The sequence below is a fragment of the Fukomys damarensis genome, unplaced genomic scaffold (assembly GCF_012274545.1).
Source record: "Fukomys damarensis isolate Sample0158 unplaced genomic scaffold, DMR_v1.0_HiC HiC_scaffold_18, whole genome shotgun sequence".
Lineage (NCBI taxonomy): Eukaryota > Metazoa > Chordata > Mammalia > Rodentia > Bathyergidae > Fukomys > Fukomys damarensis.
Window position 1 is genome coordinate 43,571,891 of NW_022900930.1, and position 16,871 is coordinate 43,588,761.

The 16,871-nt window shown below is 52.2% G+C and overlaps 1 protein-coding gene and 1 long non-coding RNA gene across 7 annotated transcripts in view; one reads left to right on the forward strand and one right to left on the reverse strand.

Moving 5' to 3' along the window:
- Nucleotides 1-16,871, reverse strand: part of Pebp4 (phosphatidylethanolamine binding protein 4) — a 232,911-nt gene that overhangs the window by 51,813 nt on the left and 164,227 nt on the right. The window lies entirely within an intron of this gene.
- Nucleotides 2,936-16,871, forward strand: part of LOC104862220 — a 28,164-nt gene continuing 14,228 nt past the window's right edge. Inside the window, exons 1-6 of one of the 4 annotated variants that reach the window (XR_780227.1) lie at nt 2,936-3,026; nt 3,457-3,541; nt 4,343-4,411; nt 4,498-4,702; nt 12,105-12,367; nt 13,007-13,681. This is a non-coding gene — a long non-coding RNA (uncharacterized LOC104862220). Of the gene's footprint in view, nt 3,027-3,456; nt 3,542-4,342; nt 4,412-4,497; nt 4,703-7,917; nt 7,981-12,104; nt 12,819-13,006; nt 13,682-16,871 lie in introns of those variants that run through there. The other 3 variants (XR_780226.1, XR_780230.1, XR_780228.2) reach the window with 3 other exon arrangements.

Below are 16,871 nucleotides of genomic sequence, written 5' to 3' on the forward strand. Positions count from 1 at the left end.
CCCGGGGGGGGGGGTTCCCATTCTAGAGGCGCTGGCAGTGAGCTCCTCTAGGCCATCTGCCCCCACCCCAGGGATGGCTAGGGTGGTCTGGGCTCCCCTCAGCACAAGAGGGGAGGGCTCTGATACACACAGGGTCTGTGCCTGGACTTCCGGGTTGGATGTCATCACTGTACCTCCGCAAGGCACACTTGGACCCCTCATCCTTCCCCCTGTGCCGGAACGCCCCAGCGGGAGGCAGGGGTTTATTCGCAGGGTCGAATCCTGCAACACCAAGGCTGGGGCTCACGTGTTGAGTAGGAGGACCGTGCCAAGGTGTTTTAGGGGTACAAGGTCCTCTATTTCCTCATAGATTGGGATTTGGTAGAAGACGTGGCGATTCCCCAGGACATGAAGGCTAATGTGTGTTGGAGCTGGTCAACACCGGCTCTCCACAGCTCCTGGGGCTTCTGGGAGGTTTCCATGGGTGAGATACTTTGGTTGTCACTGGGCCTTCCTCCAGGCACCCCTGCCACCCTCCAGCTCCCCACCCACTAGTTTCTCCTAAGTGGAGTCCCCTGTGCCGCTGCTGATCTTTGGATGCTCTTTCTCTCCCTATCTGCAAACAGATTCCACCCCACCTCTAATTCCACTGCTTTATTCCTGACCACTTAAAACACAATCACTCATTGATATTGGTAACTGGATTGATACACAATGGGAGAGGTATAACAGTCAGTTGTCTGTTTTTCTGATCAGAGAATCCCAGATGTTGGTTGAATAAGCCAAGTCCAATCAATGCCACCTTCTCAGAGAAGCCTCATATAGCGCCTGCCCCATGCCACCTGCTAGGGGCTGGGTGGAAGGGGGCACCAAAGTGGGGTCCTAGCGGAGAGTGGTACAGAGCAGGCGGTTGCCTAGACAAGGGACTTGGGCCCGGGCCAGCCAGGGAGCGGCTGGGGAAGAAAGCGGCCCCTGCCTCACTCTCCCGGATCCCCTCTCCCTTCTACCTCCCCTTTCCCACCCTTTCTTCACTTCTCTGCCCTCCTCCTGTTCCTACCTCTGTGGCATCTCTGACATTTGCAGCGTGGAAAAAGAGGGCTCCGGAGATGGAAAGGAAGAGTGCTCAGGGGATGGCGGGACGCTGGCCTAGCCCTGAAGATGCTCTCCCGGAGTTTTGCATTCAGTGCCAAAAAGACAGGACTCTGGGTTTCACAGAGGACAGACACCCGCCCCAGCTACCATACCCTCTTTGCCTCTTGCTCCTCCTCTTTCGACAGCAAAATGGGAGAGAGGCAGCGGCTTTTAGAGGAGAGGGCTAGGGAGTAGGAGGGAGACCATCAAGGGGTGGGGATCAGAAAAGGAGCCAAAGGGGGAGAATCTGGGGTGGGAGCAGGATCTCTGCTTTGGGAGTGTTGGATAGCAGCATGTATAGTTTTTTGAGGTGAGGACCCTGCTGGCCCATTATGCCCTATGCAGCTGGCAGAGAGAAGACACTGGCTATATTCATACAGCCTGGTCCCCCATTTGGACTTGGCTGGGGTCGTCCTCAGTGGATGTCAAGGATACCACGTGACTGAGGCCTAGGGACAATGCCACCTTGCCTTCTTATCACCCCTCCCACTTCTCGCTTTGAGCCCCCAAGGGGCTAGGTGTGGATTTTACAGATGACACCGACCACGCTGGCCTCCAGGACTGGCAGGCTAAAGAGAAAACATCTCTCAGCAGGAAGAAGTGACGGTTTCTTTCTGCTGCCTAAGACGTGGGTTCGCAGGCCCCTTGAATAGAACTGGGCTTCAAGCCTAGAACAGTGTGAGCAATCCGGCCCTGAAGTGTTTCCCTGAGCGCCCCAGGAAGTTGGGGAACACCTGGGGGAAGGCTGCCCCGGGGAAGCCCTTAGGAGGGACAGCTGTGACCAATACCGCCCTGGATGCGGGGAGCGAGGGAGTCTTAGGGTGAGGTGGGATTTGTGCTATATTGGGGAAGTAAGGTGGCCGGTGGAATCCTTTTTGGCTTTAATAGCTACCTGAGCCAGGGCGGAGAGCGGGACACAGTGCTGAGGCCCTCAGACCCTGGGGGAGACAGGCAGGCCTTTGCACGGCTGGGGCCACATCAGACAGGATCTCCCTGTGACAGCCGAAGGCAGCCAGGAGGCTCAGTCCCGGTTCCCACCCTTCCCAGGCTCCTCAACCTGCCTGCATAGCTCTCCTGTCACTCCAGAGCTGGGGGTGTCTGGGGCACGGGAATGTGAATGGCAGAGCTGCTCCGAGCCCCCAGTCTTCCTCTTGAGAGGGAGGAGAGAATCGACCATGAGGCGTTTTCCTGGCATGTAGGATAACCTTGTGGGAGGCACAGGGAATCCAATTAGACACTCGAGGCTGGGGAGCTGCGCTGGCAGCTGGGGTGTCGGGAAAGGTTGCTTTTTCGCTTCTGGCTTCCTGGCCCTCAGGGAGACAGACAGTGCAGCCAGGCTCTCTCTGCCAGCTGACCCGTGTTCTGTGTCCCCTCCCAGGGGACCACTCCATCTAACTCAGGGTGGGACAGTCCCCACAGAGGAGGGGACAGCCCAGAGACAGCAGCACTCCTAGGCAGAGGGCATCACTGGCACTTCTGTGTCTCCAGGGGCCCCTGGACTTGGAGTGGTAGATGCCTACTGTGCTCCAGAGCTGGGAGCCAGCTGCACTTCTCTCTCTATTTGTCCAGAGCTCACCTGCGCTCTGTCACAGGTGTCTGCATCACCTGCTCTGCTAGGCCCAGCACAGATGAACTCACAGTGACCTCACTCCTCTTGGATTCAGTGTCTCCAACTTTTCCCAACAGCCAGAACAATTAACTCCCACCTGAGCCTCTCAGCACCCCACTCAGCCTCCTGCAGGGGCAGTTATGCATATAGGAGCATGTGTGTCGTAGTGGCCTCTGTGACCTCAGACAGGGCCTTGACCTCTGTGAGCCTTCAGCAGGTGCCCCCTGCATGCAGTGGGAGCCGCTCCACCCTGGCCGTGTCCCCCGGCCTCCTGCTGTTCCTGTTTCCCTCCTTTGTGGCTCAGAAGGTAAGAGTCTGCTGGTGGTGGGATCCAGGGCCAGGGCACCCTTTCAACTGAGCAGAACAGGTCTGAGTGGCGCTCTTCCGGAAAGCCTGAGAAGGTTCTGGAGTCCTGTGGTTGGGAGCTGAGCACCAAGGCCTCTGTTTCTTTTTAAGCTCTTCCCTGCAAGCCTCTTGGATTTACAGTGGACCCTCGAGTTACAACTGGCCTGACATACAAACTCTGGGTTAGGACTGGAACTGTAGTATTAACTTTCAACCAAAGTCTCGACTTACAATCTGAATACCCGCTGCTTGTGCTTCCAGATGGTCTCAGATACAGATTTACTCTTCAAGAGTTCTGGAAGGAACATGACAACATCCTTTCCTGGGTGGGGTTAATTGAGAAATCCTGGGCCAGTGTCTCTCTAAGGACACTGAGATCTGCCTGTATACAGGAGAGAGACTTTGAAGGCTGTGTAGAGGAGCCTGAGATTTCAACTGACTGACTTGAGATACAACCAGCCCTCGTGAATGCAGTTCGTAAGTCAAGAGTCCACCTTATTTGTAAAAGGGCCCCCAGGGTTGAAGGGACAGACTGCCCTGGTCTTCTCTCCTGGCACTACATGGCCATTTGAAGGCCACGTGCTGCTGTGTTGGGGACATCTGAAGGGAAACTTTGTGGGGAAGACCAAGTCCTCAGCCAGTGTTAGCCATGCCCCCCACCAGCTGCTGTCATCCCTGGCAGGCAGGCTGTCCTTGGAGGCGTTGAGCCAGTCTGCCTGTGTGGGGGGTCTGGGCTGTGGGGGTGGCAGTTCTGTGCTGGCGCAGTGACTAATCCTCACAACACCAATTACGAGCCTCTGGGGAGTAGGTGGTGGGAAGGTGGGCTGGGGAGGCGGGGGGGGTTCACGAAGTCAGCTGCCTCGAGGCTCCCTGTGTGTGTGTGTGTGTGTGTGTGTGTGTGTGTGTGAATGTGCTAGAGGAGAGTGTGAGATGCTGAGGGAACCCAGACACCCCACAGGAGGACCTGCCCCAGGTGGGTCCAAGGCACCCTGTATTTGGACTTAACATTTTCTAAGGACCCTGATGTCCCAGGCCCCCATTCTTTGCACGACCCCGCTATCAGCTAATAGCAGCCTCAATGTGCAGATTCTTTATCTGAGCTATAAAGAATTAAGTGACTTGTCAAAGGTCATTAGCTAAGATCAGGCTGTGGTGACTGTGTGGCGGTGACTCCAGGACTCCTGGTTTTCCGGGTGTCATGGAAGCCACCAGGCTCTAAGGGTCTCATGGGGCATCTGAGCCACAGGCCACAAAAACCCTCTGTCCCCCATTATACAGAGACTAAAAGCCCAAGGAAAGAGTGGGGGCTGCCAGGGCCCCCCCACCCGGCCATCCATCCACCAACAGGTAAAGTTCTTGGGAAACTGGGCAGTGTCTCCAGGGAAAGCACCAATCAGGCAAATTTCTATCACTTACATATACTGTGTCCCCAGCCCTGAGCTTCACACCAGGAGGGGCCAGGAAAGTCAAGTCTGGAAGAAAAGATGCTCAGCTGAGTGTCGAAATTCAGTGACAAATGCAGGAGGTACTGAGGATCCCAGAAGAAAGTGCAGTGGGCCCTGCTGGGCCTGGGAAAAGCTGGATTTGAGCCTAGGCCAGAGCAGAATGGAAAGAAGCTGCTAGCAGGACAGAGGAAAGGTAGGGGGCATCTCCACACCTCTCCCTTGGCCTTGCTGGGAAGGAGGGCAAGTATGTTCCTTTGACCCAGGGGACCCTTTTAAGAGTAAGTCCAAGAGAAATGAAGGGAACAGAGATACAAACATCTCATCAATCCTGTGAGGTTCGACAGTTCTCTTGGACTGCTTTCAAGAAGATCCTTCTGGGAAACCATCCCTGGGGTAGGAATTATGAGGCCTGAAGGCCCAGGGTCCCCCTGCCTCATTCCCACCGGGCTGCCTGGGTGCCAGGGTCTGAGAATATAGGCAGGACTTCAGTGACAGGTAGACTCCAGATCCAGAGGGAAATCATGCTAGCCTCAGAGGATCTCTGAGGTTCCTTCTGGCTACGGGGGAGGGGGACCACCACAAGGTGAGGATCTCCCATGTGTCACCCTCTGCCTGCAACTGTGCACAGTTGTCTTAGCGAATTACCCCTGCAGCCTTGTAGGGTTAGACACTGTCCTGCCTTGGTCATTTCGGCAGGGCCGCACTGTTAGCAAAGATCAGGGTCAAAGTTCCCATCTGGAACTGTCTTCCCAGTGGGCTGCCCTGGATTTCAGAATGAGGGGATCCTTTCTTCTCCTGCTGGGCAGATCCTTTTTTGAGCAGAGGCCCCATAGCTGTCAGGGTCCACCTTTGGGGACAGGACACGGTGGCCTCTTGTCTGTGCCCTACCCTGCCCACCTTGTTGGGGTGCCCTTGGCAGTGAGAGCCAGGAGGGCGCCCCTCCTGTCAGTCCTATGGAGGAGCAGGGAGTTCCGGCGAATGGGAGGGGGCTGGGACTGGTGGAAACTCCCAAGGCGGCAGGCTCAGGGCTGGGAGTGGGGAGGAGGGACACGGGGGTGGGTTCCAGGCTTTTCCCCACACTTCCTCAGGGATCGCTTTACATAACCAGGGCTGCTTAGTCACCGCTTTTTACTTTTTTTTTTGGAAACAATTTTCTCAGCATCACAGCTCCCAGTCTCCATCCCTTACTAGTCACCGGTGCTAGGGAAGTCCCTTTTCTCCCGTTCCCTAGGCAACCCAGCACATTTGCCTTTCAAATGCTCCAAGGCCTGGGCGGGGGTAGGAGTTCCCTCCCCCTGTACCCGGCCTCCCACACAGCCACTCCTGCCTCAGTTGATGATGTCAGGTGGCCCAGCCACCCAGAGACATCTGGAGAGACCAAACTTCCTGTCTGGTATCAGCCTCTCTCCTGGACCCTCATATTTCTGCTCCTTGAGTTTGGCCCACATCCAGAGGTGCCCATGTTGGACGTTAGACATGGCTGGCCAGCCTTGTTTCTTCTTGCGGGAGAGAGGGAGCAGCCCAGGCATCTTTGCGAAGTGGCAGGGCTGGGCCTGTCTCAGGAAGGCCTGGAGCATCATGCTGCTATCACACCTTGGGAATAGGCCTAATGGCCTCAGTTCCCCTCCTTACTCTTGGTATGTGTGGTCAGGAACAGGACTGGGGCATGGTCATCCTCCTTCCTTCTCTTCAGCTCCCATATATTGCCCATATCAGCCTTGGCTGGGCAGAGGAGCCCAGTGGCTTGGAGAATTAGACTGAGGGTGAGTGAGGGGAGGGCTCTCAGTGTGGATGCCAGAAACACTGGAAAGATGTAAAAGGCCAGACGCTGTGTACCCCTATAGACATCCCTTTAAAAAGCCATGACATTGATCTTAATGACACAGGGTGCTTGGCTAGTGGGCTTGATGCTGTGAATTGAGGGCATTCATGTGAGCTATAAAAGTCACAGAACATGTGGAAACATTTTCTTCATTCAGCACACATTTGTGGCATACCTATTATGTGCTAAACATTGTGCAAGCCCTTGAAAAGCCTTCAGGGCCCAGATCCCTGCTTCCTGGGGTGTGAAAATGCACAAGCCACCCACCAGGGGGTTTAAGAAAACTGCAAATTTCAGACAGTGACCAAGATCACATATGGGAAGCCTCATCCAGAGGCCTCAGAGGGGCACTGGCTAGGAGAAAGGTCTCCTTGAGATGTCTTCTTCAAGCAGGAATTCTTAACCTAGAACTTATGAACAGGCTTCAAGGGATGGGTGGATGACCAGCAACCAGAGTACTGCACACCATTGTGTGTGGTTCTATGTGTAGTTCTCTAAGGAGTGGCCTACCACTTTCATCCAGCTGGGATCTCTGGTCCAATAGAACTGTGTATGCAGGGGATCTAGTTTGCCTCCTCCTGAGAACCTAAGGCCTGATAATCTGAGGTGGAGCTGAGGTGGTGATGCTAGCATTGGGAAAGTAATTATTATGCATTGCAAGCATACTAGTAAGTAAAAGAAACTAGTGTCCCCCCCACCCACTTCATCTGTGGAAAAATTATCTTCCATAAAACTGGTGCCACAAAGCCTAGACATTACTGCTCTGGAAGGTTAAGGACCCTTTCACTGGAGGCTGCTTTAGGGTATTTGAGAATGAAAGTCTGTACACAGATCCTCCCTGGAGGTTAGTGTCTCCACTGGTAACCACGGAACCAACCTTCCAGGACTCCTGGGGTTTGTTTCTGCCAGGTTATAGGGAAGACCTTCAGGACCCCAGCCTGCCTGCCCAGGCCCACAACAGGCAGTCCCAGTCCAGGAGGTTTCAGCTGCCCACAAGCCCTGCTGCAGCCTCAGCTGGAGGACCCTGAGCAGGCACCAGCTTCTCGTGGAAGCACACCTGGCTTCTCCTGTGGGCAGGGCAGTCCCAGCTTTGAGAATTTGTATTCTGACCTCACTTGTATTCTAATCTGTCTTGTATTGCCTTGTTCTACTTAGGTCCCTTCTCAGTTCTTCCTTGACAGTAATCGAGGGCATTTTCCTTGTTGCTTTCCCCCTGAGAAACATGGGTGTGGCTACCCAATTGTAACATGGGGTGTCCATGGATGTATAGCTCCTGGGATTTCTGTGTGGGCAGCTCCCCTTGCCTCTAGGGTTAGAGCTTGGGGCCCCACTATTGCAGTCACAAAGGGCGAAGTCCCTCAAGGGCAGCTGATCAGCTGTTCTTTTGGGCTTCCCAAACCTTTCTCGTGGTAGATGGTCACAGTGAGAGGCCTGTAGGGTCTGGGCAGGGCCAGATGCCAGGATCCAAAACGGAGTCCACTAGTGTCAGTGTTTTCTGCAAGATCTCAGTGCTGTGACCATCATGCCAGCAGGAATGAACAATGCCACATGGCAATGCTTGTTTCCTGGTGCCTCTTGTCTACCAGGAGCAGGCAGAGTACAGACCTTGGGTGCTCAGACTTGGAGGAAAAGCCCAGAATGACTCTCTCAGTTCCAGTGGCCTCAGGCAAGCTCTGCAACCTCTCCAGCCTCTTGTTTCTTCACTTATGGAAGGAGGTCGGGGACATCCAGCTCTAGTTGTCATGAGGACTACACAGATAGCATCTAGGAGGCTATTTGCTGGTTTTTCCTGACCCTCGCACCCTTGTCACCCAAATGGAGCATGCAGTTGATATGTAGGTGGGGAAGGGTGTCAGGGAGGGCTGAAGGGTTGGTGGAACAAGTGGGGATGGGACAGAATAACCACAATAATAAACATAAACCAGACCCTTGCAAGGGAGGGCAGTCTCAGGAATCAAAGGCAGGAAAAGGACTAGGGCAGGCAGGAAGAGACGGAGTATGCTTTCCTTGTGGTTGTTTTTAAAATTGGAAGTCACCGATGCCATGACATTAGGGAAACCGAGGCAGTGGGGTGGCAGGGACAAGCCTTCTAGCCTCGAATTCTGACTCTTGTCAGTGACTGCATGTGACCCTGCAGCCAGCTTCCCGAGCCCCATCCCATCCGGGAGACAACGATGTGCCAGGCTTGGGTGCTGCCAGCCGGGAGCCTGATTTAGCACATGCCTTGTTAAGAGAAACTAATTAACAAACCTGCATTTAAATAAGCAGCCGCCCGGGTGTTTGTAACCACCGCCTTATTGAATTGTGACAAGTTATTAGCCCTTGCATGTTAAATGAAACAGAAGCATGCAGGAAAAACCCCTAAATCCAATCTGCATAAAGCAGATTCCTGCTGAGAAAATGACGGCAGCAAAAACTGATTCACTCGCCACCGCTTTGGGGAGAACTCCAGGCTCCCCTCATCCTGGGTTACATAACCCTCTGTCACCGGAGAAAGGCAGTAAGCAGGAAAGAGGACCCTGGGAGATGCCAGGGGCTCCATCCGGGGTTCTGCCACCTTTGGGGGGTGCTGGGGACACAGATAGCCTGGTCCTTGAGGCACACATTTTCACGAATTCTGTGAGTGGTGTGGCCAGGCGTGGTGCCCAGGGAGCCCAGTGTGTCCTTGGTTTTCACGGGCCTGGAAGTTGCTCCCACTCCACTGGAACAAGAAGAGCTCAGCACTGCCCGAGGCTCAGTCTCAGGACAGCAGTGGCTTTGCTCAGCAAGCTCCCCTCTGCACTTTCTTCAAATGACGGAGGATACATGCAAGGATCAAATTGAGTGGTGCCATGAACATTCTTTTTTTATTATTATTAAGATAAAAAAGACATTGTCACTCAACTGTCCCCAACCAAGAATGCCAGGCCTAAGCAAAGAGAACTGAGACTTCTGGGGCATCTGTGGGAATCTGGCCCAGGCCCTCCTCGGCCCCTCGTGTCTAACACCCTGGACAGAGCTGTGGCCGCGTCGTGATCCTGAGCATCCTCTAACACGGCCTCTCTCGGAGAAGGCTGCACACCCCTGTGGCTAGTTTGGCAGGGACTGGTTTGGGACAGGTCTATCCTGCCATAGATCCGATTGCTCCTGCTCACCGGGAGGAGGGGGCCAGAGATGAGGCTGGGGGTTCGGGGAGGCAGGGGCTATCGGGGGCAGGTGGACCTAGCTCTGCCTCCTAGTAGCGGTGTGACTTGGGGGTGCTCCCTGAGCCTGCTTCCTCCTCGGAAATGGGAACCGTGGCTGTCAGGAAGGGTCCTGGAAGTCTAATTTGGACGCTGCCACAGGTGACTGATATTAGAGGAGGGAGACATGGGTCCCAGATTTCCAGGCTTCACTGCGGCCCAGAAGTTGATCCTGGAGACGACGGGGAGCCGAGACAGGCTAAACTGAATTGAGATCTCAGCTCTTCTCCTTACTAGCTGGGTGACCCTGGATAAGTGAATTAACTTCTCAGACCCAGGTTCCCTGTAGATCTAGAAGTGTTTGTGATTATTCCAAAGTATGGTAGAGAGAATGAAATCAGAAAAGGGATATTTACAAAGTGCCTGGCAAAACAGCAGCACGACATCCCGCTCTGCCCCTCGCTCCTGCCCACTTCACTTGTCCCGTTGTCTGCCAGAGAGAGAAGTGTTAATCCGTGCATTCTGGAGAGTTCTGGACAAGTGATCCAGGGAGGGAGAGCTCTGATATGTGACAGTGTTCTGAGATGTGTGTTCCTTACCATGTGGCGGGTAGGGGCTACAGCTATTTCTGGACTTCAAAAACCCCTCTCTTAATAGATTTGGAAGATTTGGTAAGGCTTGAGGGTGCGGAAAGGAAATCATGTCTTTCTCTGCATGATCAAACCCTCAGTGGACTGATCATTTACTCCCCAGAGCACACAGACCCCCGGACTGTGTGAGGGGGAGAGGGCTGGTCCTCCTCACTGGGGTTCTGGTGTTCAGGTGGGAGAGAGGGCTTCAGGGGTGGTTCTCTCCAGGAACGCCCCAGGTCCCTTTCCTGGAAGGGAGGTAGGATTTGCACGTGCTGGGAGAGGGCGCAATTTGAGCGCAGCTGGCCAGTCGGGATCTGCTTTAGACCACAGGCAGATTAGCATGAGTTTGTCCTGGAGAGGCTTGCAGGGGGCTAGAATTACGGAAAGTCTTAACATCTCTAACCTTGCCTGAGGCCTGTTCTTCAGGTCTGGAAATTGGCAGGTATGGCGGGGGAAGGGATCACAGCATTTTGGCAGGTGACTTGTTCTTGTGACATGCATACCCTTTCCTTGCAGTCAAAAGGGACTCTTGGGACAGATTCCCAGCAAAGAGAAAAGAGGATTTCATGGGTGGCAATAATATTCGCTTTTCTTCGCCACTGCTATTCAGTCCACAAATGCTGTCTGGGCACAGGGCCCATGAACTGAGGCCTCTGCTCTCAAGTACTTGAGTCTAGCTGGGGAGTCCGAGAGTAAGGTAGTATGACTTCTAAGTGCACTGTCATGCAGGGCAGAGGTGTATGCATTGTGGTAGCTTCCTACAGAGGGGGAGCTCTGTGTGCCCTCTGCTTAACCCTAAGGGATGCTGTGGACTGGCAAGGGGTGGAGGCAAGGGCTGGGACAGGCAAGGGTGGGTGAGTTTATGCTTAGTGCATGACAAGTGGCCTTGCACAGGGTGCAGGGACAGCCTGTGGTAGGTACCTGGGGTGTGGGGAGGCTGAGCGGAGGGAAGGAGGGTGCAGCCGGTGCCTTTGGGAACAGAGGGGCTCATCCCGGGAAACACCATGGTGGAGGAATAAATGGGAGCAACAGACAGGGAAAGTGAGGTAGCAGGAAGGTGCCTGGGAAGGTGAGTGAGGAGGCCTGGCTGGGGGTGGGAGGAAAACCCTGACAGGGGAAGGAGGAGGAGACGTTTTCAGAGCAGGGGTTTCTTCCTGATCGTGGAGGTGAGATGCCCCCAGGGTGAGAGATACCATGTTCTATCAGGGTTGGCCCTGGAGGAGGAGCGGGAACAGGGGAAGACCTTACAGAGTGTGGGGGAGCAATGGCCAGGAGCCCAGGGTTAGAGATGGGGCTGCAAGGGCAGTGGGGGAGGGACAGGGCACTTGGCAGGATGGAGGTCACAGAAGCCTAGGGGGTCTGCTGATCCTTGGCTTGTGAGGAGTGCGCAAGACAAACATCTAGTCCCAACCCCAGCCTCAGCCTCAGTCTTCCCACCTGTGGAAGGGAAGGAATGGGGCACAGCCTTGCTTTGTCTTTCTTCAACCCGGAGATGAGACTGTCCTGATAACTATTCACAAGCTACTGCTAGGATTGTAAATGGATAGAAATTCTACATTCTGGGTGGCATTTTAGTAATGAGGAACAGGAAGACTTTTGATTATGGGAAACCTTTAACCTCTGAGGGTTTAGCCTAAGAAAGTCATCCCACAGTGAACGAATGAAGAGCCGGGTATTCACAACTTGGTTCAGTCATGTTGGTGACAATATAGATCAGAAAAGAAGATACAACCTAATGTCCAACAGTAAAGGATTGGCGGAGTAAATTATAGTACATCCATATGGTAAACTACTTCTGCAGTAAAAATCATGGTTTGGAAGATTATGTGTTGACATGGGAAAATGTTAATGATATATTGCTAAGTAAAAAAGCAGACTACATTACAGAATGTACAGTATGATACATTCATTTTCAAAATTTTTGATTAGGACACAGACCAAATCTTTAATTAATGTCATTTTTTCCCTTCTCTTGGCAAGCAAGAGGAGTATTATCTGGAAAAATGTAACTCAAAAATGAAGCAGAGAGACAAGCATTCCACACCAAGTGTGTTCACGTGAATTCCAAGTCATTAGGACGGAGAATGGGCTGTCACTGAATCGAGGAACTGGAGAGATTGTGAAAGTACCGAATTTTAGAAGTGGAAATTGCCTTGGCTTCTTGGGGCCCAACCTCCTCAACTTTTCAGCTAACGAAATTCCAGCTTGGTGGGAAGTCTCGGACACTTGTTAATCAGGATGGGGTAGGCACCAGGCCTAGAGCCAGGCTCTCCCAACTCCCAGGTTTACAACGCCAATCTGTTGTCATCTCTCCGGGGACAGTGAGGTTATGTATGAGGTGACTGTTCCTAAGCTCCCAGGTCTGGGGCTGTGGCCTCCTCTACCCTCGGAACCCCTGGATGGAGGGCACTGTCCCCCAGCCTACTTGGGGGACTTCTCTAGGAGTTTGAGTCCCTTCTGGAGCCGATCCATGTCCCACCCCACGGGGAGATCAGAGATCGGAGATGCGGGGGAACTCTGAGCTGGGCTGTACTGACTTCTCAAGTTCCCTCACCTTGTCAGGCCCTTTGTAACATGATTCTCCTTTCTTACCATGAGGATTCTCTCTTCCGTCCAGTCCCCTAACTCCCCTACTTGAAGGCAGCACCTCCTTTTCACTGAGCTACGCTTTGGGGGGCTGGGTGCCCCGTACATGCTCTGCAGCCATGCTAGTGCCATAACACGCTTTTCAGCATGAGTGGGTTGCGCCTGGACTTCCTTTACTGCCTGGATTATTGAAGTGGCTCCTAAGAGATCCTCCTGTTGCTGCTCATCACGCTAAGCAGCCACAGGGATTCTGCTCAGAACCCACTATAACGTGACCCTCCTCTGCTCTCTGGCAGTGCTGTGGCCCCTCCCATCTGCCCCTTTTGTCTACACTTCCTCCACTGCAGCCACGTGGGCTCCCAGACGCTCCTTGGACGCCCAGGCCTGCACCTGCCTCAGGTCCTTTGCACTGGTTGGCCTCCCTCTCTGGAGCCCCCTTCTCCCAGACTGCTATGCGCCTCACTCCATCACCTCCACCAAGTCTTCAGACCGAGTCTTCTCAGTGAGCCCCTCCCTGGCCACAGTTCTACCCCGGAAGTCTGCGTCTCCTCTCACCACACAGTCCTCTTCCAGAATGCGGCACGCCTTCTGATCTGTCGGACAGCTTATTTTTCATTACTTTTAATGTTGTGTGTTGCCCTCTTCTAGAGTAGGCTGTAGGGTGAGGGTGTTGAGTTCGTGGAGGTTTCCATAGCACCAAGAGTTGAGGGTACAAGACAGACACTCAAAAAGTACTTGTTGAAGGCTGGGTGTGATGGCGTATTCCTGTAACCCCAGCACTTGAGAAGCCGAGACGGGAAGATTACTGAGAGTTTGAGGCCAGCATGGACTTCACTGTGAGACAATGTTTCAAACAGACAAGTAATCGAACCGCCCCCAAAATGAAACAAAACAAACACAAATATGTTGAACGAATGCAAAAAGTAGGCAGAAATTAGGAACCAGGAAACCTTTCCCCCGTCAGGAAAGAATGCAGAACAGGTCGAAGAAAACATTCAGCCAGAAGGAACTCTGTTCAGGGATGAGAACTGTGGTATGCGTCAGAGGGAAGAGGGGCTTCCAAGTTCCATCCCACATCCCCATGTCTGACTTTCAGGCCTACAAGCCTAGTCTTCATTTCCTGTGCCTGTGAGCCTCGCTTTGGCAGCTCTTTGAGGGGCTGCCTGCTGAAGCATTCCCTCCTCTCTCACTCAGTCGTTCTTCATTCATCACCCGTGCAGGCACCAGAGCTACACCCACTTTCGCCCTTAGGGAGACCATAGAGCAGAGGGCACAGAGACCTACGGCGTGGACCACCGCCAGGCCAGGTGGAAGTCCCTCCTGAGCGGCAGATACGGGAGGTCAGCGGATGGGACACCCCTTGGGGCTGAGGTAGACTTGGTAGCCAGCTCCAGCCTAAACGGTGGGGGGGTTTGCGGCCCTGGAAATATGCATGGGGAAAGAGGGTGCAGGGAACGGAAGCTGCCCAGAGAAGGCACCCGGCTCAGCAAAGACTTGGCAGTGGCAGGAAACGCTGGGAATATTTTGGGGTTGCTGTGGCTGGTTAAGGTGATGGGATCAATCAAGGTCAAGGGGCACAAACACTCGGCTGGGACCTGGCCTTGAAGGGTCTTGTGGCTACCTCTGCAGGCTTAGTGCTCTACTTCCGAATTTGTACATTTTACAGGCTTCTGGAGAAATGGAGAATTGGCTCCTTTCTCAGCAAACAGATGGGGTTTAATTGCTGTTACTGTCAGTGTAGTTGCAAATATCATATAAAAAGGGCTTTTTGGCTAATTGTTTTTAGAATAAAAATTCAAGAACTATGTATAGATATTATGCATCCAGGGTTCTTTAAAGATCAAACTGTTTACATTATCCTTAAACACAGTCTTTAACATGAGGCGCCGGGAATCTGTGAGTGCCAGGGACATGCACTGAGCCCCCAGGGGAGCCAGAGCAGGATGACAGTGGTGACTTTCCTCCTGGGGAGGGGCAGCCAGTGCTCTTTGCTTGGCTGGGGGCCCAGAAGAATGGATGGCTCAGCTGGGCACTGCATGGCACCATGAGCCCAAACCGCTTACCACCCCAGGGACACGGGAAGAAGCAGAGTCGCGTGGGTTGCTGGGGTGGGGGTGGGGGTGGGGAGTTCAGAGGGCTGTGTTGGCCCCAGGCTCCTGCACAACCTCCGGAGCAGAGGAAGGGACAGGAGACAGCGGCGCCGTCACCAGTAGCCTCTGCACTGCCTGGCTGGCCTCCTCCCTTCCCTGTGCTTGCTTTCCCCACCCTGAAATGGTATGGAGAGGATTTCTGAGCTGCACAAATAAAGCAAATTCATATCTATTCATTGCCATCCTGTCCTCATGTTCAAGCCTCTCAAATTTTAATTTGGAAGCTTTTAGAAAGGCAAATTTATTTGTGACACCATCCAAATTCTATTTTATTGGAATTCTATTCTCAAAAGACGCAATTGACTCCTGAGAAAGCTGTGGGCTTCTCCTTTTGATATTTTCCCAAATGCTGTGAGTGTGTGTGTGTGTGTGTGTGTGTGTGCACGCGTGCATGCACAAGCATGCATATTAGTTTGCGGGTTTTCTACACATCTTATGTACAAACACATAATGCATATTCACAAGGCAGCCGCAGAAGTGTGTATATATTCATCACATGTATGTGTAATGCAGTGCGGGCTCCCATAAGCCAATATTTAAGTTATCATATTTAATTTAGTCAACAAACATTTAATAAGCACTTACTATTCATTAAATACCATCCTAGGCCCTTGTTATAAAGTAATGAGTAAGTTTTGGACAAAGCCCTTGCTTTTGGGAACCGATATTTAAATCCACTGGCTTCTTAATAAGAGGTTTCCAACAAATGTGAGGAAATCAGTACGGACAGTCCAGTGTGCTGGTGGGATGTGTCACAGATCACTGAGAGGTGACTCTTGGGCGCAATAAGGACAAGTGAGGGTGACATTAGGTTCCTTGTGTAGGTTACATCTCAGGGCTGCAGGACCTGGCCCCAGTAGGACAGTTCTGGGTGCTTCTAAGGCAGAGAGGAGAAAGCTGGGGTGTGGCTTTCTGGGACTGCTCCTCCGTGACACTTTTGTCTCTCCATGCCACGTCCTTGGTCATAGCCTACCCATGCTTCGGGGTGATTTTCAGTGTCTTCCTCCTTCATGAAGCCTTCCTCGCTCATCCCAGGCAGAACCAAAGTGTTTCTCTTCTGAGCTTATCTTGCCATCTGGGTGATTCATCAGGCACTTAACTCGACTTGTACTTTGTCAGGGATCATCTTTTGCTCTAAATGTACGTAGCTCTTTCAAATAACTCACAGAGAACTTCTACAGTCACAAAGAGGACAGAGCCTGGTTTTGCCTGTCGGTGGCTCTTGGCTCAGAAGGAAGAGTGACGAGCACATCTGTAATTTCCAGTGCCAGGTGGATGACAGAGGCGTGCTCAGGGTGCTCTGGGGAGACCGGTGATGAGGTGGGGCCCAGGTGACACTGAGATGCTCCCCAAAAAAACCCACAGACACCTTGGGGAAGGGACCTTACCGAATTCTCTCTAATTCCCCCACAGCTGTAATGATCATATTTTCTTGCTCTGCAATTTAATTTTTTAGGTAGCATTTTAGAATCTGATGATAAAAGTACATAGAAAAATTGAAAGAATAGCTAAGGCCAAACAAATGTATAAAATCACAATCCTACCACTACTACCCAGATTTAACTGGGTATATATGCTTTCCCATTTATTTTCTCCAAGCATATTTTCCCCTACACAAAAAATGGGTCATTCTCTATTTTTTTTTATGTAACAAAGGCACAAATACTTTATGGATGCTTTTTTATATTTATCTTCATTTGTTTTAATGGCTGTATATTATTTCATATGCCATCCTTTAGTTACCATTCCCGTCTTGTTGAACGAATAGGTCATTTCTAATTGCTAACTTTTTTTTTTTTTTGCTTTGCCCATTATAAACAACACAGTGACAAGTAGCATTGTGGATAAAATGTTGCTGACAACCACTATATCTTCCTTAGTAATGCAGCACCTGATAGGTTCCACCTTAATTTGGTAGATATAATTTCTTAATACAAGTTTAGTATAAATTTCTAGAAGGAGATTGTTGGATCAAAGGCTGCATACATTTGAAAGGCATTGACATTTGATA